The 15,409-nt window shown below is 34.1% G+C and overlaps 1 protein-coding gene across 5 annotated transcripts in view; it reads left to right on the forward strand.

Moving 5' to 3' along the window:
* Positions 1 to 15,409, forward strand: part of SNTG1 (syntrophin gamma 1) — a 1,241,132-nt gene that overhangs the window by 459,776 nt on the left and 765,947 nt on the right. The window contains exon 1 of one of the 5 annotated variants that reach the window (XM_056823898.1): positions 10,499 to 10,588. The exons of 3 other annotated variants lie outside the window; for them this stretch is intronic. The gene's annotated coding sequence lies outside the window, so the exon portion shown is untranslated. Of the gene's footprint in view, positions 1 to 10,498; positions 10,589 to 15,409 lie in introns of those variants that run through there. One more of the 5 variants, XM_007487141.2, reaches the window with a different exon arrangement.

The raw sequence follows: 15,409 nt of genomic DNA on the forward strand, positions 1-15,409 counted from the left end.
TCAAGTCTAGACCCACCAATACCAGGGGCAGTACTCCTTTCACTACACCATGTGCCTTTAACTCAAATAGGCCAACAAATTTAGTGAGCCAAAATAAACAACATCTCAAATAGAAAATGATGAAAACATCCTCATATTTTTCCTCCCCTTTATACATTCTACCTGGTACTTCTGGGTCACCTTTCTTTTCAGCTACTTAATAGCTATGATTAGACAATATTTACTTTCAACTTGTAGGAAATTTAGACCATAAGAGAATACTTTTAAAAGATGTTCTTTTGATTCATTCAAATATAAAATACAAAGACAGTAAATATAAGAACTAATAATGAAAAGTTTTATTTACATATAGGAAAAAAGTTCATTCTAAAAGAAAATTTCAATATGAGAAAAGTAACTAGAGATAATACACAAACTATCTAGGACTTTTACTTAGTTTCCCAGGACCCTATCAGTCATCTACTTCAGAGAAGTAGAAGCAGAATCCTTATGCCTAAATGCATTTTCAGGGTTACAAGACAGTTATTATTCCCTTTTAGAAACTATCTCCAAGGCAAGGAAGGTTGGAGAATAATGGAGCTCAAATTAATGCTAAAATCATTTTGAAATTTGAATCACAAAGAAAGCGTCTTCCTCTGACAAAATGGTTAAGGACTTTTTATTATGATATTTTTCAGAAGCTTTGTATTTCTTTTTTGGTTTTACTTCTAACTTAATTAAAACATATTATCCATTTTTGCATGTGTTGAGAAGAGGTAAGCAATATTACTTTGCCTTCTCTGCTCTACTCAACTCAAAATAAATTTTAAAAAAAGTTTTGTTTTTTTTTTGTATCCAGAAGCATTGAGTTTGGGAATTTCCCAGACCATTAGTCCATATGGTAAATGGATTAAGTTTTGCATGCTTTTATAGAGAGATGACTAAAATAGAATACATATGGTTTTAATATACTAATATAGTTCTAAAAAAACAAATACTCTTTTTATAGGTCAGTTAGGTAGCAAAGTGGATAGAGTGCCAGACCTGGAGTCAGGAAGATTCAAATTCTTGAGTTCAAAACTTACCTCAGACACTTATTAGCTGTGCAACTCTGAACAAATCACTTAAACTGGTTTGCCTCAGTTTCCTCATCTGTAAAAAGAGCTTGAGAAGGAAATGGCAAAGTACTCTATGTCTTTACCAAGAAAACCCCAAACAAGGTCAAAAAGAGTTGTACATGACTAAAACTACTGAACAAACAGCACTGTTCTATTTTATTTTACTGTAATCATAAGATCATTACTTAATAGTATTTACCATAGATAAAGGGTATTGTGCATTATATAAAAAGATACTATATTTAAATTCTTTTTAGTCTACATTGCCATTAAAGGACAAAGGGAATTCAATGTAGGCTCCTAAATTATATTCCATTATTATTAAAATGAGTTCACTTTTTTATAGTTTGAGAGTTCCAAAATACTTTTCTTAATCCCTTTTTCTAATTTAACTGGGGACCTAGAGGTCCTTTTACCATAGAGATATATATAGAAATACTAGCCCACAGTGAAATGAAGTAGAAACCAGAGAGACAGGAAGTGAGGTAAAAGGGGGATATAAAAAGCCAGCACAAAGACTGAGAGGGCCTTTTGGACATTTTTATGGTTGAGAGTTGGTAATTGGGAGGTAGCTGGTTATTGGTAATTGGTCTTTGGGAGTTGTTTCTGGTGGTATGGGTTGGTGATTGGTTGGTGGTGTGAGATATATAATGATTCTGCCTGGTGAGCTGAGCTAAAGGGGATCAGCTGGACATTCTTCTACAAGCAGTGATAAGCAGTTATAGGATAGTTAGGTATTAAGCTTCCCATATGTAGAGAAGAGAAAGAAAAATGTGATTCTGGTAGAGTATTATACAAATTGAGACAACATCAAAACATGGTCTCGTTTGTATCTTGCTAGCTTATGTGGCTTTATGCCCTTAAGTTCAATATAAGAGATCCTTTTCAGACACATGTAAAAATAATAATTAAAGCATATATAATATCTGGAATTAGCTCATTCATTGTCCAGTACCATGAAGGAATTCCAGAGGATCTTACACATGCTGAGATCAGTTAAATCACCAGCATTTTCAAAGATTTATTATAGAATAGAATATTTTGCTCCTCAGCTTTACATCAAAAATGTAAACTTAGCAATTTTCCTATTGCTCTAATGTGTTCAGACTAGATTATACTGAGAGGAAAAAATTTTGTATGTGATGAGAACCAAATGTATTAAAATGTTTCTGACCCATAAACTGTTCTTTAGAGGGGATGCTAAGAGAATTAAATTAAATTACAAGTTTAGTCTTGCAAATTAATTAAATTACATTTCAGTCACTTAATCCTAAAGTTTAAAACATCTGACTGGTGCTACAACAAAATGCTATAATTGTTCTTCTAACTGACCATTTTAGAAAATGTGGTAGCATGCCCAACCTCCACCTGCTTTAATTACTCCACCCTCATTCTACCCCAGGACTCTTCCTCCTCTTTTCTTTGAAAATATTCAGTAAAAGATAGCAGGCTGAAGAGATAAGTATAAGCACTTAAACATAAATATGGGAGGAACTTTATAATGAACACAAAAAAAATAGAGCATACTTAGATGAGTCCTATTTCAAAAGCTGAAGTTTAATTTTTTTTATTCTAAGATCCTGAAATATTGATTAACATTAATTGAAATTATATATATATATATATATATGTATATATATAAATAATTTCTAGAGAGAAGAACTCATGTGAACAGTGCATAGAGTCTCTGTCAGCTCAGTCTTGGGCATTATAGTTCTGGTCATTTGTTTCTCTGGTCATCTAAGGCTTCTGTTAGTGTGAATACCAAGCTGCAAATATACAAAGTCCCCAATGTTTACTAAGACAAAAGCTTTCAAATGCAGTTTAATTTAATACAGTGTCACTTAACTCTAGTATAACAACAAATCATTTCTCATTTTCAAAACAATGTGAACTTTTAAAAAAATCTATTTTCCAAATAATTTTGGAACATAATTTATTTTTGCCCCTTTTTCTCATGTTCTTTGATTTCTTGCCTATGGCTATGGGCCACAGATCTAGAATACTCTTTTGCTCTTTCTGTATAGCTTTTACAGAGCTGCTGTTGCCAAAATGGATATTTAACAATTAAAATGCACTTCTATTTCTATATTTAAAAGAATAGAAAAAATTCTAAAAAAAAACATGAAAAGAAAAAGAGAAAACCATTATCAAACAAAGCTCTAAGGAAAGTGAAAGAATTATTAAATAACTTTTCTTTAGAAAACAAAATGTTAAAGGAACAAAGAAAGCATAGTGATCATGCAATATTAAGAACCACTTTTCTAAAAATCTAAGACTTTTCAAATATAAAGAAAAGAAAAAATGATTTAATTTAGAATGACTGATAGAAATCAAATGAAGAATAAAATAATAATAATAAATCACAGCTAAGCAAATGAAAAGACCAATATTTCTGGCTTTTAACGCATCATTTTTATTTATTTATACTTGTCAGCCTCCAGATTGAAGAGCTGGAGAGGAGGAGCAAAGAGGTCTCCTGAATGTTTCATTTAAAGATGGTCCCAAGTCAGCTGTCTCTTCTTTTTGGACCTAGTTTCTTATTTTAGGACTTCTCTGACTTTTTTGTGTCTTACTCCTTTTCAGTTTCCCTTTGTGTGTTGTCTTCTTCTATTGCACTGTAAGTTTTTGGAGTACAGGGACGATCTTTGTATTTGGCTTTTCTATTCCTAGCATTTATCAAAGTGTTTGGAACATTTTAGAAACTTATTTATGAACATATTTAGAACATGTTTATTCACTGACTGATAATAATCATTTTACAGTATACTGGTGTTCAAATTGTGATCATTTGTTAACTTACCTCGCAAAACTTTTTTTTTAAATCTTGATTTATTGATTTATTAAAAAAAAAAAGTTGGCCTACGTGTCCACTAAAGTGACTTCTAACTCTCAATCTACAACAAACTATAATCTAAAAAATATTCAGAATTTTATAAAAATAGTCCTAATTTACAATAAAGAAAATATATTTATAATCATAATTTATAAAAGGCATAATGTCCTCTTAAAGGTCTAAGAAGGAAGAAGGAGGGAAGGAATTTAAAATGAGATATGCACCCTATAGGATGACAGTCCCTCTTTCCCCAGAAGGGAAGAATATCTGAAAAATACAGTGCCTGTAAAAGTCAAGAATGTTCTTTATTAAGCTGCTATCAACATGTACATGTAAACAACTTAATGCTGGAACAACTCAATTTGAGGAAGGAAGAGATTGGTTTATGTTTTTCTAACAAAAATAGATAGAAAAGTGGCTAGTCCAGGAAAGGAACAAGGCATGCATAGGAGGTGGAGAATGCCAGAAACAGGGAGTGAAAATTTCCAGGTAAGAGGTCATTGACTTCTTGGTACTTTGAAGAGAAAACCAGAAAGACACATTAGCACAAAGAATCCAAAGCTTGAGTACAAACACCAAGATAAGAGGGAAGTCTCCAAGACTTTAAGACTAACTCCTATCTCAGGGACTGCCCAAGGCCCATTTTAAGTAAGCTAGTTTCAGGGTCACTGATTTTGCACTTTCAGGTGGTTTACTCTTGGACCACAAAGTATTGTTGATTTGCAAATTTATTCTGTATCCTGATTGGTCAAATTGATTGCATAAAACTTCCTATGAATACCTAGATAGTTGGAGAACTCAAACAAATCAAGGTAGTTAGGATATCCAACTGCTATTTAATTTGAGGGAAATAAAAGACAGAATCCTCATCTTTCTTAATGGAGAAGGGTCTATGATAACATCAGGGAAGGCAAAACATAAACATTGAGTAAAAGAGATATGAGATTACAGATAATAGCTTTAAGTTCAGCCTGCTGAATCAGAGGCTTCAGGTAAATTTCTTTTCTCGGCTACTTCTGGGAATCTCTATCCTAGCTCTTAGAACTAATTTGCCTTTGGGGCACTTCAAAGAGGAACCATCAGTGCATCACTCAAAATCTACTGCTTCCATGGGTATTTTACTTAAAGCCAATCTGGAAGAAAGGATATTATCAAGAAAAAAATTTCCAATCATGTTCTTCATCATCATTGTCCTGTACCTTATGAAAAAGAAAAGTTGCAGGATTGAGTGTCCAGACCTGCTCAATAGTTATGCTTGGGTAACTCAAAAATCTTGCTTTTAAATTATCTACTTCTATGGTAGAAAAATTCTGAATATAATAATGGCTGTTGTTTAATGCCTCTACTGCATGAAGCACTTAACAGTTAAGGGAAAGTCCAGAATTATTTTAGCTACAACAAGTTTTGCTGTTGCCAGTGCTGCTCATAGGCAACTAGGAAATCTATTTGTTAGAGCATCTAGTCAATACAATATCCAAGAGCATATAAATGTATGCCACACTTTGGGGTTAATACCCTACATGCATTTCCTCCTTCTTTAGAAACAAACAGGAAAAATAGAAGGGAGACAGATGGAGGGGAGGTACATGAAAGAAGTCTGGAAAGTTTGGAAAGCTTTGTAGGAGGACCTAGTCAGTTTAAATGGCTCTGGCAAGTCATTTTTTGAGTAGATCTGAGAAGGCAATCAATAAAGGAAAACACTAGGATTTATAAACTACAGCATATGGCTGGTATCAAAAAACCTCTAAGCTGACACTTAGTTGTTGGTTGAGGAAATTGAAGAATGGCTTTAACATGGCCAGAGACTTAATGATAAATGTTAAAAGTTATAGTGAATCTTAAACGAACACATCAAATGACAAGGAATATATTCATCAACATACTGGAGAAGAGTAGATCCAGAAAAGGTCAAAGGTCAAGTCTGATAAGGGATTACACAAAATTTGAGAGAAATATGAAGGGGACTCAATGTATCACTGAGGGATTAGAGTCCAGATAAATGTTGACCATCCCAGATGAAAACAAAAATAAAAATGTTTTCAGGGGACATTGACAGAAAAGAAATACTACAAGCGGCAACACATGTAAAACATTTAGAACCTAGAGGAATCAGACTGAGTGAGGTATGAGGGTTAGGAACTATCAAGGCTTTTGTGGATTACAATGGAAATACCAGCCCTAAAATCATTGACAAGATACTAGCTGTGTCCTCCAGGCTTTAGGATCTGAAAAATGGGGGAATTGCAAGGACTGGTACAACTTATTTTGAACCCTTTAGAAAGGAGATTTTAAATAATGGGAAAGGTAGCTTTAATTGTAGTGTTACTGAGGGAATATTGTGATTAGGAAGGGACAGTTTGGGAGGATCAACATGAACTATAATAGAGGATACACTGGACATAACACCAATATCAGTAGAGTATGGGGCCTACAGATGCTGGCACTGAACACAATAAAGAATCAAGATCAGTGTGAATCTGGAAAAAAAAATCAGGGTTGTATGCATAATTAGTAAATATTCAGTACTCCATAGAATGGTGACAAATGATAGTACAATGTACACTTTTGAGTGAAACTCAAGTGAAGTATTGAATTTGGAAAGAAAATCATTCCCCATGAGACAAGTTTCTGAGGGAAGGAGAGTAAGAAAAGGTGAATTGCAGAGAGGCCACCCAGTGAAGAAGAGAGGGGTTCAGAGATGGTGACAGAGAAAAGGAGTTCAGCACTCCCTACCATGGTAATAGTTTTAGTACTCCAAAGGGGTTTAAAAGTAACAGAATAGAGTTTAGAATAGACAAGTATGCTCTGGAATCTACCAACACCGGAAGGGCATGGTCACATATAGTAATGGCAACATCCCATGGGGTGAAACAACCACAATTTGAGTAGCAGACAAATATTCATATACCTTGGAGCACCTTCAACTCAAATAAGAGGGATTGGAAGAGAGGTAGAGTCACAGACAACAAAAACAAGAGAGTTTCTGGACTGGCAAAAAAACTTTCTTCTTGATTTTGCCTGTATGGAATCAATCACAGCAGTCATTTTTACGATGCTAGACTTTTTAAAATAATGACATACATTTGCCTAGTGGGGCTTCTGAGGTGAATGGGGTGGTAGAAATTGGTGGGTCTCATGGATCCTAAAGCTTATATAACTGGAGATTTGAAATCTATGTTCTATTTCTGTTCAGTCCTCAAGGTATCTTGGTGCCTATCAATGGTTTTAAGTAAGGTCTGAGTATTAATATTCTGCCAGTCCAAGTTGTTGCATTGAACTAAAACTGAAACTTCCGGCAAGATGCCCTCAAGAAGCATAAAGTGGTAATTAACTAAGGCCTGAATTATCATCATAACTCTTGATAAAGCGGTACAGGACTCATAAATCAATTCACTTGTCTTCTGCTTAACTGCCCTGACCTTGGAAAGGTCTATTGACTGGGAGAAAGCAGTGGAGACAGTCCTCAGAAAAAATAATCGAAATTTGGGTAGCCATCTTAAAATATTTCTCAGGCTCCTAATATTTTAGATACATTGTCTAGTCTAGATTTCCTGCCTAACAAACCAACACTCTGCTACTTGCACTAACTGATAGAAGTCTGGGATTCTGGGTTTATAGGTTAAGCAGAGGATCGTAAATTGCTCCTGAAAATCAGCAGCATTCTCACAGGGGTTGAGGAAATTCAGCACAATGAACAGATTCATACTGACTCCAAAGGGGAATAGGCACAGTTGATAATGGTTTCTCTGTAAACTTCCACAGGATCACTAGCCTCTGTTTCTACTTGTGTAATTTTTACCTTGAACAGGGATCGGGATAAACTAGAAAGGCAAAGAGGAGGAGGACAAGGAAGAGAAGAAGGATACTCAGGTTGGGTTCTTCAGTATAGAGGAAGAAGAAGCAGTGGGAGGAGCAGGGCACTTAGCTGAAAGAGTGAGAGAACAAACTTTACTTTCAGTTTTTTTAACAAGATGCTGGGTAGGACCTTTAAAGGTTTCATAAACTCTTTAACTGATACTAATTAGGCTTTATGTTCTTTTTCTGTTCTGTTTTCTCTCTTCATGTTTCTAATTTGGCCCTCTTCACGGAAGCTCTTGCTCTTCCATATCAACAAAAGAATCAGTCCAAGAGCAGAAGGCCACTGCAAGATAAAAAGATGTTGAGGTGGTTAACGGCTTTTTAAAGTTACTTTCAGGCCAAAATACATGACCTGATTCTATTTCCTCAATTGTAGTCAATTAAATTGTCTGCTGTCCACCACATATTAAGAAAGAAAGAACTAATTACACAATGTCCTCTTTGTCCCATAGTCTCTACAATATACTTATATTACATGTTATCATGTGTCTCATAGAAGCAGGCTGCCCAGTCTCTTTTATATGGCAGTAGCTACAAAGGCTCAAGAGGCTAATACTCTGTCATACCCATGTACAAACACACTCCAAAACACAGAAAGACAGATAGAAGTAGTAAGTGAGACCCTACATTGAACCACAAAATTACTTTCAAACTTGTAAATTAATTGTCATAAATCAGAGCATAAGTTCCCATAAGAGGAATGTTTTCATTCATGGATTAATTCAGTCCTAGCATCAAATAAATTACAAGTGTGACTGAAAGATGTCATAAATGTAAATACCAATAATCTTTTTTAAAACCATGGTTCAGGTATGTGAAGAAATATATTTTTACAGATATGTAAAGGGGTACAATGTATGACAAAATCCACATGTAGAACATAAAAATACAACTCTACTATTTTGGAAACTTTACTTCAATAAAATTAATATTCCAAATTAAATTTACCAATTAAAAAACATTAATTTGAAATTTAATTAGATGTATTTGTCTTCCTCTTTACAAAAGCTTTCAGAGACAGTTTATTGACTCAGTGTCTTGTGATCCAGACCCAGGATTGGGAGGTTATGTTTTCAAATTTAACCTAGGATACTTCCTAGCTCTGTGACCCTAGGCAAGTCACTTAATCACCGTTTCCTAGTCCTTACCACTCTTCTCCTGGAGCCAATATGCAATATTGCTTCTAGAGGAAGGTAAGAGTTAAAAAAAAGTGGTTTGGAAAAATGATTTTGAAGGGCAAAGTCTCTTAAGTAAATACTGTATTAGAAGTGATGAAATAATAGAATTTTCTCCCCCAAATATCCTTTTGGAGAGCATAGCCATTCAAAATTATTACACTGAGCCAGTGTTTCATTAAAAGTTAAGATCATAGTTTTAGCAGATCCTATGAGTTCAATTACCACTTTGCCAATAATGCCAAAATGTCAAGATCCAGTTCCCTCTGCTGAACTCCAGGACTATATTACCAAGTGAATAATTCTTCCTGGATGTTCCATTGGCTTTTCAAATACAATATGAGCAAAATTATTCATCATTTTTTCATAAAATTCCTTCTTCCAAGTGTTACCATTTATATTCTTTTCACCAGTTTCTCTCTTCCCCATCATGAAGGGGAATGAAAGTCATGATCTTTTGCCCTGGTGAGATTTGTTCTGATGTAATTGAGATAATTGAGTACAAATTTCAAGATAATTGTTTAAAATCAAGTAATGTCATTTTACTTTTGTTTTCTTCCTTTAATTTCCTTTTCTTTGCTGTCTCCCAAAGTCATAAGCATACAATTTGAAAAGGAAAAAAAAATTGAATGAAGCATCAACAAATGAAGCATTAATTTGATAATCCATAAAAAAAATAGTGAAATGTTAATAAGCATCTGAGTGTAGCTAGGTGGTTCAATAGATAGAAAACCAGATCCAGAAGTGGGAGATCATGGTTTCAAATCTGGATTCAGACACTTTTCTAGCTGTATGAACCTGGGTAAGATATTTAACCTCTATTGCCTAGCCCTTACCACTCTTCTGCCAATACTGGACCAATACTAGAAGGTAAGGATTTTTAAAATATATTTTTTATTTTTTAAAAACAAATATATTAATTTATTATGTAAATATTTTTAAAAATATTAAGCTTCTATGTTCAAGTTCTTTCTAAGAAAAAAAATCCAGAAAAATACTTTCTGAGTGAATAAAGGGTGCTATTTATTTTTAATATTAAAATGATTTAAATTAATGAAATTTAATTTAATGAAAGCTAAAGTTTAATTGTTACTATTCCAGTCTTTCTAAACCCATCAAGAGTTCATCTAAGAATTGAAAATAAATGGCTGAGAAAAGAATAAATTAGTTGATAGAGTTGAAGAAAATTAACTAAATTGACTTTAGTCCATTTAGTCTAGAATGAAACAATAATAAAAGAATTACATTGATGCTACATCTGAAAAAAGGAAAGATTGTTAGTAAAGATCTAAAAGTAGGAGAATTAAATTTTTCATTGGTGATCTTTAAAAATATTTATTGAATATTGACTGAAAGTATTACTCCTAATCTCAGGCATCAGACTGCTGCTACCAGACTAATGACAAACGAACAAAAATCCAGTTGACCTTTCATGTCAGTTTTTTTTTTTCCATCTTGATGCCTTATAAGGAAAACAGTATCAAGTTTCTTCCTCCTGGGTATGGCTAAAGAGACAAATTGTTACATATTGTTTTATAATTAAAAAGAGATGTGTTCCAGTAGGTGCTTTTGGTCCTTTCAACTCTTCAATGCTAGAAGATATCTCAGTAGGGGACAAAAAGGTACAAATTCTTAAATTTATTTGATCTTTTCATTCCTAATTTTTCCTGAAAAAAAATGTTTTTTGTTTTTAAATTTTCTTTTTCTTAATAAGTCCTAGATTCCAACAGGACTTTTTTACTACCCATTTGAGATTAGATGTTTTACTGGCCATAAAAAAATTTCTATAGTTAGCCTATTCCTTCTTGGTTTATGAATAAAATTATATTTCAAATGTCCAGTTATGAATGAAGTATTTCTAAAAACTATGGGTCTATTTACTGAGGAAAGCAAATGTATATTAGTTAGCAAATGTATCTTAGTTATGTGGAAGCACATTCTCTAGGTTTTGGCATTTAAGTTCCTGAGTGAAACCTTCTGGGGACCAAGATAAGAAGTTTTTATTTGTTTAATTGGTTGGTTTGCTTTGTTTATACTCATAGTGAGGAAGCTTTTTAATAGTCAACAAACATTTAATTAAGTACCTATCTAAGCAATGTGATAAATGCTGGGTATAGAAAGAAAAACAAAATGTCTAAGGGAAACAACGTGCAAGATATATACAAGATAATGAAAAAGACAGAAGGTTCTTTTACTAAGTGGGATGGGGAAAGACTTGTATAAGGTAGGAATGTAATAAGAATGTAGCTAAGGAAGCCAGAAAAGGAGAGCATTCCAGGCACAGGGAAAAACCAGTGAAAAAACAGGATTGGGGAGGTAGTGTTATGTGGGAAAATAGCAAAGATGAAAGTGTCACTATTTTTGGCTTCACAAATAATGCAAGAAATAACTATATTTCTATATTGTCCATGGTGTTATCTTGTGTAATTTATCATCTCTGACTTATCTGACAATTTTATCATAATACTCTGTTTTTATTGAGGAATATCTCATTCTGGGTTCTTCAACGGCTGAAGGAAAATATCACCCACCAGCAACATTGACTGTTAGAGCTTGAGTAACTAGGGTAACTAAACAGAAAAGAAAAAAAAATCTCTATCTATCTATCTATCTATCTATCTATCTATCTATCATCTATCTACAAGCTAAGAATGACTACATAGAGCCTTAGATTCCTAGGGGATAGGATATTATAAACATTTATAATCTTTCATCTCAGAGTACAAAGCTAATCAGCAGCATTCTATGACAACTTGGAATAATTAAGTAAAACATTTCACAGGAGAGAAAGAAGGGGAGAAAGAGAATCAGCCAAGAGGAAAAATGGGAAGTTTCTGGAATAATATTTTCAATGCAACTTTTAGGTTTTGCTATCAAAACAAGAAAAACTTATCATTTAAAGACCAAAACAGAATTAGTGATCATATATTTTACAACTTTAACTGAGACAGGAAGGTCAAGATTACCATATATACAAAGCTTGAGGTATCTCTATTCAGAAATTTTTTTAGGCTAACAATATTGGTTGTTTTACCATGTTCTTGAAGGTAAGTTATTATTATCATTTTTTTTTAATTTCTCTCTAAACAAAGCTGGAGAAGTTCTACTGTTAAGCCTTCAAGACATTCCAAAATTATTGTGGATTTTGCTTTTACCCCATACTATAATCTATTTATCATGGCAAAGATTGTAATATGTAACCCATAAGAAGGGCTCAGAGTTTATGCCTAATTATACTGGCAAGTACTCCAATAGTAGAGAGTGGGAGGTTTGGATTGCAGGGGTTCCTATAGGGCTCTCTATATGATCTGGCTCCTTTGGATGGAAAAAGTTTATCAGTCTAACACCCAAATGCCTATTCCCCCAAATCCTCCACATAACAATCACCCAGTTTCTGCCCAAGGAGGAAAGACATTAAGACTTTTAAAGCTTAAAGAGTTAATAAGGAAGGTTAGAAAATAAGACCTTCTTGTTTTCAAAGAAAATTCAGTTAAGACTAAGTCTTCCTGGTCCACCTCCTTCAACATGCATTGTAATTTGCAAAGTGTTTTCATAGGATTATTTTAATAATTTTTGACAAAAACTCTATGGTAGGATAGACAATCTTATTCCCATTTTATAAAGGCAGAAACTGAGTCTCACAAAGGATAAGTAATTTGCTCATGATAAAAAAACATAGGTCTGCATTTAAAACCCTGGTTTATCAAGTCTCTCTCTTGGTCTTGTTTTCTTTGAACTTTGTACAACATTTCCATGTTGACAGAACTATACTCTTATGCCTTCCTTTTCATAAAAGTACTGGATCAAGAAAAATAAGCAGCTTTCCAAATAATTCCCTTGCTCATTCACACCAATATAGTGACAGTAAAGGTGAGTCTCTGATAGGTCATGTAACTTTTCTCTAAAACACTATTAAGGAGAAACAAACAAAAAAGAGTAAGAGGATTTTGTTTTTAAATTCAGGCTATAAAGTCATGTAGATTCTTATATAATTAATTCTAATCAAATCATTCATTCGCCTAACATTTTATTAAATCCTTACTAGATGCCAAGAAGGGATGAAACAAAGAAATTCAAAAGTGGAGGGGGAAAGTCCCTGATCTCAAGGAGCCCACTAATGGGCTATATGCTAATAGTCTATGCTATTATATATATAATAGCTAATATGCTAACTAATGCAAATAGTCATGTACAAAGAAAATATTATAGGATAAATTGAAGTCAATCAACAGAGTGAAGGCACTAGAATACTAGTATTAAAGGGGAAAGACTTCATTCAGAAAGTGGACTTTAGCTAGGATATGAAGGAAGGGGGGGGGGAGATGAAGTGATAAGGAAGGATAAAGTCCCAGGCAAGAGGGACAGGAAGTGAAAAGGGTTCAGTGGACTCGCCTTAGGCAAAGAGCAGGAAGGAAGCCAGAGTCACAGGATTAAGAAGGACATGAATGTTAATGAAATTTAAGAAAACTCACTAAATTGGATTCTTAAGGTCCAGATGTATAAGAGCAGGATGGAATCAATTCAGTGAAGACAAGCAGCTGTCTATTCCCTCCTTCTCACCTGCCATGGGTAGATTGAAAAGATAGAAGCAATGACCTACCCTTCTCCTTATATGCAGGCTTTTAGGTCAGCATTCATAAGCTAACTTTGATTTAAAATAACTTTGTGGGAAACAAAGAAAAGAAAGATGACTATCTATGACACAGACAATTATACAAAAAAAAAAAAGAATAGTATTATTGGAGAAAAAAGTGTAAAGGTAGATAAGGGGTTTATCATTTGAATATAGCTAAACTCACTTTGAGCCAAATAATTCTGCCTGTTGGACCAGATGACAGAGAGAACTTTCCCAGGACCTTGGAATCCTCCTTCAGTATTTAAGTCTTTTGGCTCAGATGAGAGGTAAGAATGAGGCACTGAGGGATACAGTTACAACCACTGTGTCCTTCAGCTTACTTTCAGCAAGATAGGGAAAGACATTGTGCCTGTGCTTCATGGGTGTGGGAGGAATGAGCTTTGTCTACTTCTCCCTGAAGAAGAAATTTAAGAATTAGCATGGATTCCTCCATTGTGACTCAGAAATTCTTTAAAAAATAACTTACTTTGAGAAGAACAGAGCTTATTTAGATCCCAGAGTCATGTGAAAAATGAAATAGAATTATTGACTAACCTTTCCCTTAATCTTCCCTTCCTCTTATTACTGTCTTTTCTCTCTCCCTTTTACTCCTATTGCCCTATTAAGTTGGATGCATTTCTATAGCAATGTAATATTTTTTTTCCAGTCTACTTCTATCATGTGAAAGAAAATCACATATGAATTAAAATCTGTTAGGATATATCTCAAACTATACTTATCTGAAACAAACTTTCAAGCAAGGCCATGTGAAATGTTTTCTTAAAATCATCATGTAACTACAATGAGTGTTACCCAGGCTCAAATCCTTGGAGTCGTTTTTGACTGTTCCCTCTCCCATGCCACCCACATAGAATGTCCCACCAAGGTTTATTGAGTTTTCCTTTCTTTTCCATTTCTGCCCATCTAGTATAGGGCCTTTTCTCATCAAGGCTGGTAGATTGTAATTATCTCCTAAATGGTTGCCCTGTGGCCATTCTGTACTCTAAATCCATTTTGCATACCACAGTCAAGATAATCTTCCTAAAACACTCTCCTCCCATAGCTATAACCTCTGGCCCTTTCCTACTGTAATCAAATGAGAAGGAGGGGCAGTCTGCAAAGGCATGGTCCCAGCAGAATTCTAAGTGAACTCAGCTGCATTTCTGTGCTACCGCTTCTACCTACTTGGCACTCCTTCTACAGCAATGCTGACAAGACACAAACTATTGGCTTCCTAATCTTTGTCATTCAGAACCATCACTAATTTTTTTTTTGCTCCACTTTACCCCTTATTTTCACCTGTATCCAACTTAGCACTGTACATCCTATGGTCCTAAATTTCTGATCCCTATTTCTACTATGCCCTTTGTAACCTCATTCTATTGTTAACTAAATCCCTTTCATCATGACTTGTACTCTTCTTCTACCCCTGGCATTATTTGGAATTTGACTTTCCCTTGAAGAACCACTATCACAGAATTACAGAATTTCAAGGTTATATGAGACCTCAGATGCTCTCTTCCAAGCAAAATCTGAAAATGATAAGATCATAAATCTAAAGCAGGAATGAGAACTCAGAGGCCCCCTTTGTAAAATCCCCTCATTTTAAAGATGTTGAAACTGAAGTCCATAGAGGTTAGCAACTTCTTCAGGGTCTCATTGTCAGCAAGCATCAAAGGAAGGCTTTAAACCCAAATCCTGTGATTCCAGAGTCATTCTTATAACAAATTAATTAGATAGATAAAGAAAAAAATCTCATAAAAATCACAAAATCTCAAAGTGGAAAGAGACATCAGAACCTATATCTATTCCAATCTATACCTGTCAA

The sequence above is a fragment of the Monodelphis domestica genome, chromosome 3, assembly GCF_027887165.1.
Source record: "Monodelphis domestica isolate mMonDom1 chromosome 3, mMonDom1.pri, whole genome shotgun sequence".
Lineage (NCBI taxonomy): Eukaryota > Metazoa > Chordata > Mammalia > Didelphimorphia > Didelphidae > Monodelphis > Monodelphis domestica.